General features: G+C 35.7%; 1 pseudogene; it reads left to right on the top strand.

Annotated features, from left to right (window-relative positions):
• The first annotated feature begins 379 nt into the window (after nt 1-379).
• Nucleotides 380-500, top strand: LOC115212508 (annotated as a pseudogene).
• The last annotated feature ends 14,314 nt before the right edge of the window (nt 501-14,814 follow it).

Below are 14,814 nucleotides of genomic sequence, written 5' to 3'. Positions count from 1 at the left end.
AGATAGATAGATAGATAGATAGATAGATAGATAATGATTTCAAATTTTGGCATAAGTCTAACAATTTCCGAGGAGCGGGCAAGTCGATTAAATCCGCCCAGTGCTCAACTGGTACTTATTTTATCGATTCCGAAAGGATTATCTAAAAGATTATCTAAAAGAGAAATGTTTCGATGCTTAAATTCGCTGCGCTTCAACATCCTCTTTGCATTCATCTTTTCCAGAAAGGTGTTAGGGTTAGGGATATCATTAGATATTTCTTGCTCGTGTGAATCAAGTCACTCTAATATATCTTCATCTATTTTCTTAACCCCAACCCTTTGTGACAGACTAACAATTTCCTAATGAATGATTAATATAATACGCTGAAATTTCTGGAGTTTGCAAATATATCACGTTGAATGCACTGGTTCTCTTCCGATCACCGATGTCAAACAAGGCTGAGCCTAGAAAGTACTTAGACGGGTGACCGTTTGAGAAACCTAGGTACTGTACAGATTTCACATACATAGGCCCAGGCGCGGCTGAGTGCTAAGTAGTTTGTTTCCCAACCACAGATTCCGAGTTCAGTCCCACTGTGTGGACCCTTGATCAAGCGTGTTTTAAAATAGTCTCGGACTACTAAAGCCATGTGAGTGGATTTTGTAGACGGAAACCGAAAGAAGCCTGTCATACCTGAATGTATATATATTTGTGGTGTGTGTCTCTTTGTGTTTGAGTTTGTTTCCCACCATTGCATGACACCTGGTGTTGGTGTGTTTATGTCCCTATGACCTAGCAGTTCGACAAATGAAACCGATAGTATACAGTACCAAGTTTAAAAACATAAGTACTGGGGTGGATTCTTTCGAGTAAAACAATTCAAGGCAGAGCCCCAGCATGGCTGCAGTTCAAAGATTAAAACTAGTAAGCGATAAAAAGAAATAAACGATAGATTTAACTCCAGACAAATTTCATTATAACTCTTTCCATTCTTATCATATTTCTCCATTTCTTTACAGCACAATAAGCTTCACTATCCACCAACTCTAATCAATAGCTCAACAGTGCGTTGTAAACAAAAGTAGACTTTCAATGTGAAAATAATCCTCTGGTCCATTAGCTGAATCAAACCGGTTGTGTATGGGGACAGACAAGTTCCTGGAACATTATTTGTCTAGTCACTCAGTTTTGGTGTGAGGCTCAGAGTACTTTCTACAAAATCAAGGGTCTGTTTTCAAAATCAGTGAATTCTATTGTTGTAATGTGTGCGAATTACGTAATATGTCGTGTTCTACGTCATAATCAGGATGTCAGTGACTATCATTAACATACAGTATGACAAACGAGGTTTTCAGTAAAGTACAAATCTTACCTATACATACATGCATACAAACATACATACATACATAAATACATACATACATAAATACATACATACACACACACATATATATATATATAGATGTATATATATATGTATATATATATGTATATATATATATGTAAGTATATATATATATATATGTATCTCTTATTATAAAAGGCAGATTTTATCTGCCTCCCTTTGGGAGTTATACAAATCTACAATATAGGATTTCTTCAATTACTATTTACCTTGCATTTTTAAGAGTACAATGCATCGCGTCATGCCAGGTCCAGTTTTTAAAATTTAAACTCCAATTAAGCAAAATTTACAGAAAACTCACATTCTGGTGTGTGTGTCAAATGCTTTTCTTAGTCTGGTTTACAGCACACGCAAACGCACACACACACAGTGGGCAACGAATAAAATGAAAGTAATTGACTTACTGTAGTGAGTGATTCTTTCACTCTGCCTCCCACTTCCTCTTTCAACACATAGACACGCAAATAAATAAATAAAATTGTAAGCTAACGTGCGTGTGTGTGAGTGGGTGTGTGTGGGTGTGCGCGCGTGTGTGTGTGTGAGGCTGCGTGTGTGTGTGTGTGTGTGCGTGTGCGTGAGTGTGTGATAGGAAAGTTTTTTACGACGAATATAACACCTATATCCAAGTAGCAGAAAGATAAGACAGTAAGGTGTGATTTGAGGGAGATTTGGCTGCTATGTCTACCATGTCTAGCTGCCATGTAGGGGTCTCCCTCATAGGCTCATACATACATATATACATAGATAAGACAGTAAGGTGTGATTTGGGGGAAATTTGGCTGCTATTTCTACCAGGTCTAGCTGCCATGTAGGGGTCTCTCTCATAGGCTCATACATACATATATACATAGATAAGACAGTAAGGTGTGATTTGGGGGAAATTTGGCTGCTATTTCTACCAGGTCTAGCTGCCATGTAAGGGTCTCCCTCATAGGCTCATACATACATATATACATAGATAAGACAGTAAGGTGTGATTTGGGGGAAATTTGGCTGCTATTTCTACCAGGTCTAGCTACCATGTAGAGGTCCCCCTCATTGGCTCATATATATATACATACATAAGACAGTAAGGTGTGATTTGAGGGAGATTTGGCTGCTGTTTCTACCAGGTCTGTTAGGCCTTCTCATGTAAACTCAAGCTTTCTCATGCCATGAACATAAGACCAAAGCAGAGAATGTATTCTTTTATTCTTCTGCTTTTTCCAGCCATTGGTCTGTGGCCATGCTGGGGCAATGCCTTGAAGAATTGTAGTTTAATGAATCAACTCCACTTTTATTTTTGTAAGCATTGTACTTATTCTATCTGTTTCCTTTGTCAAACCACTAGGTGACAGGGATGTAAACAAACCAATATTCGTTGTCAAGCAGTGGTGGAGGACAATCACAAGCACAGACACGCACACACACACACATACATGCATACACATATACACACATACATACATACATACATATATATATGTGTGTATATATATATTGCAGCGTGGAAGGTGTTTGTAAGCCATTTAAGAAACACACAAAAACCGTTACATTCACTTCAACATTTAAATTTAATTTGCCAAAATATTTTCGTCGCTTTGAGACCGCGACCTGTTCACTGACAAAAATATCGTGCTAACAGGTCGCGGTCTCAAAGCGATGAAAATATTTTGACAAATTAAATTTAAATGTTGAAGTGAATCTAACGGTTTTTGTGTGTTTCTTAAATGGCTTATAAACACCTTCAACGCTGCAACTGTTTTCGTTCCAGCACACGATCTCAGATCAAGTCACTTGCTATGCAAGTACATCTATATGTATATTGGTAAAAACAGTAAGATAACAAAAGAAAGAAAGAGACCTCAATATTATGTAAATAGAGGAAATCTTTATATATAAAAGTGAGGTTGTGTGTCTGTCTCCTACGATTTAGATTCCTAACTACTCCCACATTTTGCGGTGCAGTTTAACCAAAACCGGGTATCTTATAGTCGTGATTCATATCGAGACCGTCTGGGTATTAGCGCGCGTCTACGATGAGTCTACGATTTAAAAAAAAATTTACCATCAATTTTTCCCATTTTTAATCCATTTTTGACATATATAAGGGAAGTAACTCTCTAAAATTTATTATTAAATCTCAAAACGTAAAAAGCTACATATATATACATACATACATATATATATTTATACACACACACACACATATATATATATATATGCATTTCAGTACACTCAGTTCATATTCACAATTAAGAAAACGGGCACACAAGCACACCAACTCTCTCTCTCTCCCTCTCTCTCTCTCTCTCACACACACACACAAATATACACACAAACACACACATACGTCAACAAGCGAAAGTCTCTCTTTCGTCTACATCCTGAGTCAACATTACTGTATTTGTTATTGTCCACATTGTTGTTTTTATAGTCGTTGTTATTGTTGTCAATTGTTCTTGTTTTGATTGACACGAACGTGTGCAAATTGTTATTATATTCTCTGGTAGAAATCAATGATATAATATTGTTCCTGTCTGTATGCGTGACACCAGTAATACTTCTTTGTCTCTAATGCATGACTGACATCAATACTATTCTTTTATCTCTGTTGAGTGTATATGTATAAACTGATTGAGAACAGAGCAGCAGTATTTCTATGGTATAATTGACAGCGGTTGTATTATTGCCTCGTGTGTATATATATGTATGTTATGAGTGTGTATATATATTTAAATATGTATGTATATGTATGTATATATACACATATATATGTACATACACATACACATACACACATATATATATGCTATGTTTTATAACACACACATACACGCACATATGTGTGTACATAGGCGCATAAATACATTTAAGTTATATATTATTCTCTCTCTCTCTCTCTCTCTCTCTATATATATATATATAATATATATATATATATACATATAATATATGTATATATATAAGTGTACATATGCGCATAAATACATATAGTTATAAGTAATTATACACACATTCATAATACATACATACATACATACATACATACATATATATATATATTTACATACGTACACATTAACATAAATACATCTAAAATTATATGCAATTATATATATGTACATATATATACATACATATAGTTATATATGTAAGTTATAAGTCTTTACACACAGCATACACACACGCATACACACACACACACACACACACACACACACGCATACACATACACACAAACACACACACACTGTACTGTTTGATGTCAGTAATATAGATTTTGTACTTCCCCACCACTGAATAGTTGACATTAAAAATACACGTTGTTTTTCTTCTATATTCTATTGCTGATGTCAATAATCGACTTTGATGTTTGTTTAATATTATACTCATCAATAATAGTTACTCGTATTGGCACAAGGCCACATATATATGCAAAGGAGATTGGATGATAGGCAGTCGATTAATAACATGCACATCATTACATGACTGGTATTTAATTTATCGGCACACTGATTCCAGGGGAAAGGAGAGACAGCACTGTTTTCTTGTCGTAAAACAAGCACGAAATTGTGGTTTTTAGTTATCCGATGATTACAGGGTTGCGCAGCTATCATTATGCGCTTGCTCACTCGTTTCACTGACTGGTGAAATATCACTGTTATCATATGATATTCTGCTTCTTAGCAGAGGCAGGTGATGTCTTTATTTATATATTTCTTTCTGATATGTTTTATCTTTCATTCTGTACTTGTTTCATTCACTGGACTGTGTCCATGCTCCGGTACCGCCTTAAAGTACTTATTTAGTTATATCTGTTACGCATTCTACCAGTAGAACCTTTTTGGAGAATTTGCTACGTTACGGGAATGCAAGCCAACCAACAACGGTTGTCAAGCGATGGTGATATAAATCTACATACATAAAAACACACATACACACACAGGCACGCACACGCACACACATATACATACATACATATGTATATATATATATATAATATATATATATATATATATATATATATATATATATATATATATATATATATATATATATATATTCATATAATGTAATACATGTCTTTGTGTGGTAATTGTGCGCGGCTGAAGAAGGCTATTGACATACATGTTACATCAATTATGCATTGATATAAACTGCCCAATAAAGTCAGAAACGTATGTACCGCTAAATCCCTTGCATCCTGTTTTTCTTTGGATAAATATACCCTATCACCTACACCACTAACTGGCATATACAGGTGCTTACAGTTATCAAGTATTCACCCTGAATTTTTTGTATTCATATAGACAGATAGATAGATAGATAGATAGATAGATAGATAGATAGATAGATAGATAGATAGATAGATAGATAGATAGATAGATAGATGGATAGATAGATGGATGGATAGATAGATTGATAGATAGATAGATAGATAGATAGATAGATAGATAGATAGATAGATAGATATATGGATGGATAGATAGATGGATAGATGGATGGATGCATAGATAGACATACGTCGGGTTCTTGCTCAGTTACTGTGCAACCAATTTCACTCACAAGGCATTGGTCGGCTCTAGTGCTATAATAGAAGCCAGGTTGCTAAACAACGTAGCTATGGTGTCACGTATAAAATATGCATTTTCTCAGTATATGCTCTTTGCTACAGGTTTTCAATGGACAAAGCTCTTGTTTGTTGTATTTACAACAGAAAAGATACCAACAAGAAGGATAAGGTTGTTTCTAACCCTGAACAAGACACGTGTTTCTTAAAACACAGTTTGTTTTCATATTTTATTTTGTTTTTCTTACCGCCGTTTCTATCTAACGTCAGAAGTACCACGCGCATGCGAGCACACGCACACACACGCATGCACACACACATTCTCAATAGACACTAACCAGTACCTTCACACAAACACAGACAATACATATATCCGATTGATTATGCAAGATTCCATTGAATCGTAAAGATTTACGAATCAACATTCCACCGGTGCAATACCATTTCCTAAAGCGAATTAAGGAATTCTTACACTGTCATTTAACATTCGAGATGTAGCAACCAGAAAGATGTTCAAACTGGGCATTAGTCACCGCCTTCATACTGGGGAAGAGAGACATGGAAAAGTCGTGACTCGTAACTCTGATTCCCTGTCCAACTTATAAAAGGATAAAATTCAATCAAGAGCTCAAATACGAATTGCTTCCTTTCTTTTCCCATTACACCACAACTATGAGAGCCTTTTTTTCCTCTTTAGCAGAAAAGTATATACCTTCTTCTAGGTACACTCACGACATTCGTCTTACCACCTTTTGTATAACCATTGAACGTCACTACTCTGATCTTGTTTCACGCATAAAAAGGGGAGAAAGCCCCTTTTGGTCATGAATGATCGTGGAATTGCCTCTAGAAAGTTCCTCTCCGAGGCACAAGTCCGGGCAAGGTTATTTATGAAGACCAGCAGTCGCCCCATGCATAGCAGCCACCCCTCTCCACACCACCGATGGTATCCAAGAGAAAGATAAAGGCCGATAAAGCTTGGCACTATTGATGTCGCAACTCTTTTCTGCAGCTGATTGAACTGGAGCAACGTGAAATAAAGTGCCTTGCTGAAAAACACAACACACAACCCCGTCTGAGAATGGAACTTACTACCTTTTGATTGTGAATCCGATACTCTAGCCACTGAAACATGTGCCTTCAGTAGGACTTACCCATATCCATTTAGGAAACAGCAATAACCGCATCGATTTCGCCTAAGTTGGAAGCCTTGAAAATATTATGTGCAGTGTCAAACATTAATAGACTTTATTACCAGCAGCAACAATAAAAATCACTGCAATAACAATAGTTTCTGCTATAGGTTCATAACCTAAAATTTTTGGGTGTGGTATAGTCGATTACATCAACAGTTCAACTGTTACTTATTGCATCGACTCTGAAAGATAAAAGGCATGGACGACCTCGGACGAATTTGAACTCAGGACGTAAAGCAGGATGAAATGTCGCTCAGCATTTGGTCGGCGCGCTAATTGCTATTACCAAATTTAAAATTTTTGGCACCATTTTGGCAGCAGTTGCGAGATAGGAGTAAGGAGATAACACCAATCCCAGTGCTCGACTCGTACTTATTTTATCGACCCTGAAGGGACTAATGGCAAAGTTGACCTATCCGAATTTGAACTTAGGATACAAAAACCAGAAGAAATACCTATTTCTTTACTACCCACAAGGGGCTACACACAGAGGGGATAAACAAGGACAGACAAACGGATTAAGTCGATTATATCGACCCCAGTGCGTAACTAGTACTTACTTTATCGATCCCGAAAGGATGAATGGCTAAGTCGACCTCGGCGGAATTTGAACTCAGAACGTAACGACAGAAGAAATACCGCTCAGCATTTTGTCCGGTGCGTTAAAGATTCTGCCAGCGCACTGCCTTAACAACAACAATTATAATAACAATAGTTTCAAAACGTGTTGCACAAGGCCATCAATTTTGAAGAAACTCAATTACATCAGACCCAGTACTCAACTGCTACTTATATTATCGATCCGGAATGGTGAACGGCAAAGACGACCATCAGCAGCATATGAATGGAAGAGCCAGAAGAAATAGCTAGCCACCCTAATAATGATTATTATTCTTTCGAAAGTTGGCGCAAGGCCACCATTTTTGAGGGAAGAAGAAGTCAATTACAATGACCTAAGTGCTCGACTAGTAGTTATTTTACAGTTCTTGAAACGATGACAGGCAAAGTCGTTCTCGGCGGAATGCGAGCTCTGAAATCGAAACAGGAAAAAACGCTGCTAATCATTTTGTCCGGCGTGCTAATGATTCTGCCAGCTCATAGCATTATAATAATTGAGATACGAAGCTCTAAAGAGAGAAATAAAAGAGTAATGGCCAATGGAAAAAAACATTGAATTTTGTGCTAATTATTCTTGGTATCCTAGGCACAGTGAACAGTGGAATTGTTGGAAAGTATTGACATGAAAATGAAAATGGAACACATCCAGAAATAGCATTACTTAGCAGCTTGGCAGTGCAAGATCCTTGGCGAAAAGTATTGAGATTTTAAAAAAGAAACCATCGCTTCTCAGTTCATTGTGACAAACGAGGGACAACTGATGTGGTTTACAGTTTTCTTCAAGGAGCAAGATTTTTATCCCTTCATGTTTTCATTAATCAAGGCATCTGACTGCGTTAATTGTGAAGATTTGTGACATGTTCTCCCGCTAAAATTGACTCTCTCTCCCATGTTGCATCGATGCCATCGCGTTCTTTAACAATGCAAAGAGAGCAGCATGACGATAATGATAATAATAATATAATAATAATAATAATAATAATAATAATAATGATAATAATAATAATAATAATAATAATAATAATAATAATAACAAAGACCTGGAAATAGAGATAACTAGAATGTGGAACCTGAAAACAGAAACAATTCCTATCATAGTAGGTGCATTAGGCATGATAAAAAAATATTCAGACAAATACATAACAAAAACACCAGGACTTACAAACACATATAACATACAGAAAATTGCACTACTAGGCACTGCACATATCCTACGCAGAACACTTTCCATACAATAACCATCAGAGCATCACAACAAATCACAGCACATACCCAAGGCACACAGAGCTGCGCTCGGTAGTGAAGTGAAAGCACGCTATAAAAATAAAACTACTGAATAATAATAATAATAATAATAATAATAATAATAATAATAATAATAATAATAATAATAATAATAATAATAATAACAGCAACAATAATAATAATAATAACAATAATCGAGCCATCATGCCCGTTTGATTCTAGAATCGTAAAGAAAGAGATCGAAAAACAAAAACAAAAAGAAAAAATACAATCCCTTAAAATTTGAAATGGGAAGAATTTGGAGCATGAGAACAGTGAAGGTTGTGCCTATAATAATTATTGTTATAAGCAAAGTTATAGACAAATGGCTGAAGGAGATTGGAATAGAATGCACAGTAGAGCTCCTACAGAAAGTTTGTCTTTTAGGGGCAGCAATGATTATCAGGAGGGTTCTAAGCACTTGTGGATACCTAAGGTTTCAGGTAGCAAGCTACTACCCACATAAATCCTACTAGCAATTAGACCGAACCTGAGCCATAACAACAACAACAACAACAACAACAACAACAACAACAACATAATAATAATAATAATAATAATAATAATAATAATAATAATAATAATAAATCAAATTTCAAATTTTGGCCCCAGGCCAGCAATTTTGTAGAGGGAGTAATTCGCTGATATCGTCCCCAGTGTTCACCTGGTAATTATTTTATCGACTAGGAAATGATTTTGAATTACTTCCTCTTCCCTTCATGGAAATCCAGGATTATCTGGATCTGGTTGTCTGTACACTCTACACTCGACAACATATTGATGCCGTCACCTTCACACTCACCATATACCTATGCTAATACGTAAAGGTGACGGTAAGTGAGGTTCAACATCTGTGCCTATATAACTGAAGGTTTTCTTTGTCATATTCTTGGGACCCAAGCATTTCGCAAGCAGCATGTCAGTAAGGGAGTACCGTACCAGCTTGATATGTCTTTTCACATTAGTTTTCGACCTTAATGACCAGAAAAACGCTACGTCATGCTTTGCTCCGGTTGAGAGATTACACAGCTTTTCATAAATCCATAAATCCATACATTCGTCAAGGCTTCCTGAAATTTTTCTGTGTAAGACATATGGAAAACTTCCCAGATAAATAAAATACAGAGCTATGTCATACTCCTTCTTACTCTTTCGTAGGTAAAATTCTCAGGCGAAACATTTTTCCTTGTTATAAATGATCTCGGTTGCACCTAAAAATTTTTCTTTGAGCTTGATCCATAGAATCAAAGGTATTGGGAAAAAATAAAATATTTTTGTTGTTGGAAGTTGTGATGCTATTGATGTTTAGTTGATTCTATGTTTCATGTTTTTTTTAAGTTTTTCATTGTACAAATGTTTATATTTGAAACTCACTTTGTTTCATTTCCGGATTGTTTTTCTTTTTTTGTTTTTGAAATCTGCTTTCTTATTCGAAATTATTTGAAAAGGGAAGTGTTTGTGTACGTTATTGAAGCTATTGTTACTATAACTGTAGTGAGTATATCTCTTTTGAAAATTCTGAGGCAATTTTTGAACCATAAATCACAATACAAATAGATTCTGCGCAAAATTACATAAGGACTACTAAAAACAAGATTTCCGAAAACTTCATTCTTCGAAACAATGTAACACAGGAGCCGTCTAAGTATATCGCGACATTTATTAGAAAAAATATAAACGAAATACAAATAATGTGAAAAGTCATTTAAACGGAATTCTGCAAGCGTGACATGTGTTTCTACAGCCGAAATAGAAAGTATAGCGTGCTAAGAAATTAGACATTAAAACACTAAGAGCAACAAAGCGTAACATCACACCTCATCTCAAAACACTACTGTATATTTCAAATCACAACCCTAGAAACAATGAGGCATACAACACTATTGTACAAAATCTACCTATGTTCAATAGAGATTAAAAAATCAACAACGTTCTGAAAACATAAATTCATAAAATTTAAAAAGCAACACAAATCGCTTTAAAGACTTCTAACAATTGCGAAGCTTTACACAACAACCACTAAACCAACGATTAAAAAGTGTGGACGCCGAATGTGTGGAACATGCCTCAACCTACTGGAAGGCTTGGAATTCCTATTCAAACGAGGAGAGAGGTTCACAATTAAAACCAACTTCACTTGTGCTACTGAGAATCTAATTTATGTTATAACTCGCTCAGGTTGTGGACATAGCTGTATAGGACGGACAATTATGGTATTTAGACAGAGAACCACATTACATAAGGAACAGATCCGGTTCCCGCAATACAGATAGATTCCTTTGAGTGAACACATAGTTAGATGTGCAGGTAATATCCAACCAAAGAGGAAGAAGAAGGAGAAGAAAAAGAATAAGACGAAGAAGAAAAAGAGAAAGAAGAAAAAGACAGCAGTGGTATGACAGTAGTAGACTGTTGGTAGAGTCTTCTTAAATGTCAAGTGACATAAAAGTGACCTGTTGTGGTTATAGCAGTAGTGATTGGAATTGGTCTGGATAAATTTATGAGTAATGGCTGTTCTGAATATATCGTTTTAATATTTGCGTGGGTATTATTCTAAGGCCCTTGTAGTAGTGTCGTCTGTGGTGGAAGTATTCAAAAGGGGTTTAAATTTGCGATAAAATATGACTCTTTGCTAATGCGCTGATTATGGGTTGCATCTTCCCTGAATATATAGACGGGGAAAGTTCTGAAGCTGGGTTGTTCGTTAGTGGCGCAAATTTTTATTTATGCGCTAAATGCCATTTTTCTGTAATCTGATATATATGTAGGGTCATCCTCTGGCGTAAACTGTTTTCAGTTTGGCCTATGTATTGCTCTCGGCACCCTGAGCAAGTTAACATATATATATTAGTGTGTGCATGTGTGTGTGTGTGTGTGTGCGTGTGTTCGAGTATTTGTAGGTACATATATATATTTATATATATATCATACACCCACACGCGCGCGCACAGACGCACACACACATATATACACACAGTGCAGAAAAGTAAGGGCAACGGCTAAGATGTTTCAAAACCTCGAACACCGTTGAAATCGGTGTTGTTTAAGTTAGTGGGTACATTTGTAGGGTACGTAGACCAACAGAGAATCAAAATCGGCTACGTTTGATGTTTTTTTATATTAAGGTAGGAACGATGAGTTTCCTACATCTACTATCACCTATTAGATCGACGCTGTTGATAGTTTTCTTTGAGCGACTGTATGTTGACTGTTGCAACAACATAGTCAAGGAAAAATTTCCAGAAGTTTAACGCTCTAGTATTAAAAATTAGGAAAATTTGTTAGTTGTCGCAATGTGAGCGACGAGTGCATCGTGAATTCTGAATTGAGGGAGAAAGAGAACAGGCAGCTTTGAATAATAGAAGACAGTGTAGTTGTGATAGAAAAGAGAAATGTGTGGAGACAGGACATGTATGGATCAGAGATTAGAATACTTTGGTCAGCAGTTCGATACCAGACAGTTTGAAATCCTTGTTGGAGATACGGTCTACGATGTCTGCTGTATTATAGCGATCATTCCGACGTTCTAGCTACTCTGCTAACAAACCGCTTTCTGGATATCGTAGACATTAGGCTTGATGAAAATATATTTACTTTCATTATGGATAAGTAACGGAATTTCGACATCTGAAACCCATGATTCTCCAGCAAGGGTCGCTTTAACAATGATCGTTAGAGTTGCTTTAACGTACCTCTCAACGTCCGAAGTTAAGAGAAAATAACTATTTATTTATTACCCACAAGGGGCTAAACATAGAGTGGACAAACAAGGACAGACATAGGTATTAAGTCGATTACATCGACCCCAGTGCGTAACAGGTACTTATTTAATCGACCCCGAAAGGATGAAAGGCAAAGTTGACCTCAGAACGCAACGGCAGACGAAATACGGCTACGCATTTCGCCCGGCGTACTAACGATTCTGCCAGCTGCGTGCTAACGATTCTGCCAGCTACGAATTTTAAGAGAAAATAACGTTTCATAGGAAAAGCGCATGCATTATTGCTAATGTAAATATAGGAGACAAATATTTCTTCCAGCTTTTTACAGTATAAGTTCAAATCCAACCGGGTTCAATCTTACCTTTCATTATTTCGTGGTCAATAAATTAAGTATCAGTTGAGCACTAGGTTCGATGTAATCGATTAACACCCCACCCCACAGCAAAACTTATAGCCTTGTGCAAAAATGTGAGAGCAATTTTACTAAAATACATGAATTGACATTGTGTTTCAAGGTCGACCTTCTGATATCAATGTTATCTATATAACGTTATGAACAAATATGCGTACAGAAAACTAATACAATATATGTAATAATCATACATATTTAGTCTCGCTATGAACATGAATATTAATAAAACTACAGAAGTTTCGGTATTGAGTGTTAAGGTCACCCGACTAGATTCTTTATGTTCAGTTTTTCACTGAGACGCTTATAGATACACGCATGCACACGTGCACACATACGTTCACTCTCGCTCTTTGTTTCACACACATTTAAACACATATATATTCATGCGTGTGTGTGCATATATATATATATATATATATATATATATATGCACACATACATACATATGTAATATATAACATAAGCCTGCGTACTATATATACACATGCGCACACACATACACATACATACTCATATATATATTTGTATTTATATATGTTGGTTATCTTAAGCATTAAGTTGAAGCATATCCTTTATTATTAGAAATGAGTTATTTATAAGTCGAATAAAAGTGACATAATATATGTGTGTGTGTATGCGTGTGAATGTGTGTGTCTGGCACATGCGTACGTGTATGTGTGCATATATGTGGGTATGTGTATATACATATACATATACTTCGTCCATTTACATACAAAACGGGTCGATGTAGATTATATAATCGATGGCATAAAGTCATTTCCCATCAATATATTTTTAAGAAAGCAATCTATTGCGTCTAAACTACAGAATTTTTGGCATGAAAATTATGGGATATCGATTTAAAAGTCAGTCGATCTCATCTGTCTAAACTATTTCGTCCAATAGAAATAAAAAGAAAAACCTTTCTCCCCTTACGAAATAAAAATATCTAATACAAGACATACATAGACTAGTAAATAACTAAATGAATAAAAAGAATAAATCTCTGTTAACAGACTGGCCATTATCGATAGGTTAGATCAGGCCGACCAATATCGATCAGCAACCGAAATGAATCTGTGAAAAATCTCACGTGAATAAAGATAGCAGTGAAATGAATGCAAATGAAAACAGTTTCTGCAGAAAAGTTGTATTTTGTGCGGAAAATTACTGGTGAAAGAAGTGAAAGAAATACAATTTGGGTGTGCTATTTGGGTGTGCATATGATATATGTATGAATAAATATATATTTTCTATTATAAACATATCTTTAACTGTATGTATATGTGTGCGTTTAGTATGTATATATTTTGTGTGTGTATGTGTGTTTGTTTTTGTGTGCGTATGTATATCTTTCTCATGGTGAAGTTCATCTGGTTTGACCTAACAAATTCAACGAAACTTATGTTAATACAAACGTGATTGTAATCCTGCTTGTCTATTACGTGTATGAATGCTGTTACGACATCAGTCATGGTGTTACTCGAAACAGTTGTCAAGATATGACTATTACATAATTGCGTTTCTTTAGTTTATTCCTCGATGTATATTTTGTATTCTGTATAAATGTACGCATTATGCCTACTTGTGTATATTTGCCTTTCTAGCGATGCCTGAAATATATATAGAAAGAAATTGATATA

The sequence above is a fragment of the Octopus sinensis genome, linkage group LG5 (genome assembly GCF_006345805.1).
Source record: "Octopus sinensis linkage group LG5, ASM634580v1, whole genome shotgun sequence".
In the NCBI taxonomy this organism is placed as follows: Eukaryota; Metazoa; Mollusca; class Cephalopoda; order Octopoda; family Octopodidae; genus Octopus; species Octopus sinensis.
The sequence above is the reverse complement of the archived record's forward strand: the minus strand, read 5'-3'. Positions and strand labels throughout refer to the sequence as shown.